This window comes from Nerophis ophidion, linkage group LG29, assembly GCF_033978795.1.
Source record: "Nerophis ophidion isolate RoL-2023_Sa linkage group LG29, RoL_Noph_v1.0, whole genome shotgun sequence".
NCBI classification, from domain to species: domain Eukaryota; kingdom Metazoa; phylum Chordata; class Actinopteri; order Syngnathiformes; family Syngnathidae; genus Nerophis; species Nerophis ophidion.
This window is the reverse complement of record NC_084639.1, coordinates 574,247-579,246: the sequence shown is the minus strand read 5'-3', so window position 1 is coordinate 579,246 and position 5,000 is coordinate 574,247. Positions and strand designations below refer to the sequence as shown.

Sequence of the window (5,000 nt, the reverse complement as noted above, 5' to 3'; positions counted from 1 at the left end):
AATACTTCTGATGTAAGTAGTAGCTTTACACAAATATACAGTACTATCATCAAATAAATACTTCTGATGTAAGTAGTAGCTTTACACAAATATACAGTACTATCATCAAAGACATACCTGTGATGTAAGTAGTAGCTTTACACAAATATACAGTACTATCATCAAAGAAATACTTCTGATGTAAGTAGTAGCTTTACACAAATATACAGTACTATCATCAAATAAATACTTCTAATGTAAGTAGTAGCTTTACACAAATATACAGTACTATCATCAAATAAATACTTCTAATGTAAGTAGTAGCTTTACACAAATATACAGTACTATCATCAAATAAATACTTCTAATGTAAGTAGTAGCTTTACACAAATATACAGTACTATCATCAAATAAATACTTCTAATGTAAGTAGTAGCTTTACACAAATATACAGTACTATCATCAAATAAATACTTCTGATGTAAGTAGTAGCTTTACACAAATATACAGTACTATCATCAAAGAAATACTTCTGATGTAAGTAGTAGCTTTACACAAATATACAGTACTATCATCAAATAAATACTTCTGATGTAAGTAGTGGCTTTACACAAATATACAGTACTATCATCAAAGAAGTACCTGTGATGTAAGTAGTAGCTTTACACAAATATATAGTACTATCATCAAAGAAGTACCTGTGATGTAAGTAGTAGCTTTACACAAATATACAGTACTATCATCAAAGAAATACTTCTGATGTAAGTAGTAGCTTTACACAAATATACAGTACTATCATCAAAGAAATACTTCTGATGTAAGTAGTAGCTTTACACAAATATACAGTACTATCATCAAATAAGTACCTGTGATGTAAGTAGTAGCTTTACACAAATATACAGTACTATCATCAAAGAAATACTTCTGATGTAAGTAGTAGCTTTACACAAATATACAGTACTATCATCAAATAAATACTTCTAATGTAAGTAGTAGCTTTACACAAATATACAGTACTATCATCAAAGAAGTACCTGTGATGTAAGTAGTAGCTTTACACAAATATACAGTACTATCATCAAAGAAGTACCTGTGATGTAAGTAGTAGCTTTACACAAATATACAGTACTATCATCAAAGAAATACTTCTGATGTAAGTAGTAGCTTTACACAAATATACAGTACTATCATCAAAGAAATACTTCTGATGTAAGTAGTAGCTTTACACAAATATACAGTACTATCATCAAATAAGTACCTGTGATGTAAGTAGTAGCTTTACACAAATATACAGTACTATCATCAAAGAAATACTTCTGATGTAAGTAGTAGCTTTAATACAGTACTATCATCAAATAAATACTTCTAATGTAAGTAGTAGCTTTACACAAATATACAGTACTATCATCAAAGAAGTACCTGTGATGTAAGTAGTAGCTTTACACAAATATACAGTACTATCATCAAAGAAGTACCTGTGATGTAAGTAGTAGCTTTACACAAATATACAGTCCTATCATCAAATAAGTACCTGTGATGTTAGTAGTAGCTTTACACAAATATACTGTACTATCATCAAAGAAATACCTGTGATGTAAGTAGTGGCTTTACACAAATATACTGTACTATCATCAAATAAATACCTGTGATGTAAGTAGTAGCTTTACACAAATATACAGTACTATCATCAAAGAAGTACCTGTGATGTAAGTAGTAGCTTTACACAAATATACAGTACTATCATCAAAGAAATACTTCTAATGTAAGTAGTAGCTTTACACAAATATACAGTACTATCATCAAATAAATACTTCTGATGTAAGTAGTAGCTTTACACAAATATACAGTACTATCATCGAAGAAGTACCTGTGATGTAAGTAGTATCTTTACACAAATATACAGTACTATCATCAAAGAAGTACCTGTGATGTAAGTAGTAGCTTTACACAAATATACAGTACTATCATCAAAGAAATACTTCTGATGTAAGTAGTAGCTTTACACAAATATACAGTACTATCATCAAAGAAATACTTCTAATGTAAGTAGTAGCTTTACACAAATATACAGTACTATCATCAAATAAATACTTCTGATGTAAGTAGTAGCTTTACACAAATATACAGTACTATCATCAAAGAAGTACCTGTGATGTAAGTAGTATCTTTACACAAATATACAGTACTATCATCAAAGAAGTACCTGTGATGTAAGTAGTAGCTTTACACAAATATACAGTACTATCATCAAAGAAATACTTCTGATGTAAGTAGTAGCTTTACACAAATATACTGTACTATCATCAAATAAATACTTCTGATGTAAGTAGTAGCTTTACACAAATATACAGTACTATCATCAAATAAATACTTCTGATGTAAGTAGTAGCTTTACACAAATATACAGTACTATCATCAAAGAAGTACCTGTGATGTAAGTAGTATCTTTACACAAATATACAGTACTATCATCAAAGAAGTACCTGTGATGTAAGTAGTAGCTTTACACAAATATACAGTACTATCATCAAAGAAATACTTCTGATGTAAGTAGTAGCTTTACACAAATATACTGTACTATCATCAAATAAATACTTCTGATGTAAGTAGTAGCTTTACACAAATATACAGTACTATCATCAAATAAATACCTGTGATGTAAGTAGTAGCTTTACACAAATATACTGTACTATCATCAAAGAAATAGTAGAAAGTATTTGGATGGCGTAAGAAAATAAATAGGTGGAAGTATTTGGATGGTGTAAACATAGACTGGCAGCCATTTGAAGTCCTAACAATATCCATTAAAAACGTGTACAAAAATCGTTTTTCAACATCTTACAATCAAATTGAAGCACTTCCCACCTTAATATTGACTTGTATGAAGAAGTTAAATAGTTGACTTAAAGACTTGTATGAAGAAGTTAAATAGTTGACTTACAGACTTGTATGAAGAAGTTAAATAGTTGACTTACAGACTTGTATGAAGAAGTTAAATAGTTGACTTACAGACTTGTATGAAGAAGTTAAATAGTTGACTTACAGACTTGTATGAAGAAGTTAAATAGTAGACTTGGAGACTTGTATGAAGAAGTTAAATAGTAGACTTGGAGACTTGTATGAAGAAGTTAAATAGTAGACTTGGAGACTTGTATGAAGAAGTTAAAGAGTAGACTTACAGACTTGTATGAAGAAGTTAAATAGTTGACTTACAGACTTGTATGAAGAAGTTAAATAGTTGACTTACAGACTTGTATGAAGAAGTTAAATAGTTGACTTACAGACTTGTATGAAGAAGTTAAAGAGTAGACTTACAGACTTGTATGAAGAAGTTAAATAGTAGACTTGGAGACTTGTATGAAGAAGTTAAATAGTTGACTTACAGACTTGTATGAAGAAGTTAAATAGTTGACTTACAGACTTGTATGAAGAAGTTAAATAGTTGACTTACAGACTTGTATGAAGAAGTTAAATAGTAGACTTGGAGACTTGTATGAAGAAGTTAAATAGTAGACTTGGAGACTTGTATGAAGAAGTTAAATAGTTGACTTACAGACTTGTATGAAGAAGTTAAATAGTTGACTTACAGACTTGTATGAAGAAGTTAAAGAGTAGACTTACAGACTTGTATGAAGAAGTTAAATAGTAGACTTGGAGACTTGTATGAAGAAGTTAAAGAGTAGACTTACAGACTTGTATGAAGAAGTTAAATAGTTGACTTACAGACTTGTATGAAGAAGTTAAATAGTTGACTTACAGACTTGTATGAAGAAGTTAAAGAGTTGACTTACAGACTTGTATGAAGAAGTTAAATAGTAGACTTGGAGACTTGTATGAAGAAGTTAAATAGTTGACTTACAGACTTGTATGAAGAAGTTAAATAGTTGACTTACAGACTTGTATGAAGAAGTTAAATAGTTGACTTACAGACTTGTATGAAGAAGTTAAATAGTTGACTTACAGACTTGTATGAATAAGTTAAATAGTTGACTTACAGACTTGTATGAAGAAGTTAAATAGTAGACTTACAGACTTGTATGAAGAAGTTAAAGAGTTGACTTACAGACTTGTATGAAGAAGTTAAATAGTTGACTTACAGACTTGTATGAAGAAGTTAAATAGTTGACTTACAGACTTGTATGAAGAAGTTAAATAGTTGACTTACAGACTTGTATGAAGAAGTTAAATAGTTGACTTACAGACTTGTATGAAGAAGTTAAATAGTTGACTTACAGACTTGTATGAAGAAGTTAAATAGTTGACTTACAGACTTGTATGAAGAAGTTAAATAGTTGACTTACAGACTTGTATGAAGAAGTTAAATAGTTGACTTACAGACTTGTATGAAGAAGTTAAATAGTTGACTTACAGACTTGTATGAAGAAGTTAAATAGTTGACTTACAGACTTGTATGAAGAAGTTAGTAGACTTGGAGACTTGTATGAAGACGTTAAATAGTTGACGTTAAAGAGTAGACTTAAAGACTTGTTTATCTCTTCCAACACAAGTTGACTGCTCCTCATTGTCTCAAACACTTCCGCATGGACTTCCTGACATCGTCGACCCGGAAGTGACCTAACAAATTAACGTACTAACTTCCTGTGGCCACCAGGTGTCAGTAAGAGTCGACAATCAAATGGACAGAACACCAGTATTTGTAAAGTAGAAACCAGTGGTTGCTTCTCCACCTTTTTTCAGTGATGTCAACATGTTTTTCATTCAAGTACCCCCTAATCACAGCAAAGCAATTTTGGTTGAAAAAAAGAGATAAAGAAGTAAAATACAGCACTATGTCATCACTTTCTGATTCATTAAATTGTATAACAGTGCAAAATATTGCTCATTTGTAGTGGTCTTTCTTCAACTATTTGGAAAAAAAGATATAAAAATAACAAAAAACTTGTTGAAACATAAACAAGTGATTCAATGATGAATAAAGATGTCTAATCATCAAGTTAAAGTGTCCTCTTTGGGGATTGTAGTAGAGATCCATCTGGATTCATCAACTTACTTATAAACAT

General features: G+C 30.2%; 1 long non-coding RNA gene across 1 annotated transcript in view; it reads right to left on the bottom strand.

The window, feature by feature from the left end:
• Window positions 1-4,563, bottom strand: part of LOC133546103 (uncharacterized) — a 109,018-nt gene extending 104,455 nt beyond the window's left edge. Inside the window, exon 1 of the long non-coding RNA XR_009804985.1 lies at window positions 4,383-4,563. This is a non-coding gene — a long non-coding RNA (uncharacterized LOC133546103). The remainder of the gene's footprint in view (window positions 1-4,382) is intronic.
• Window positions 4,564-5,000: the final 437 nt, after the last annotated feature.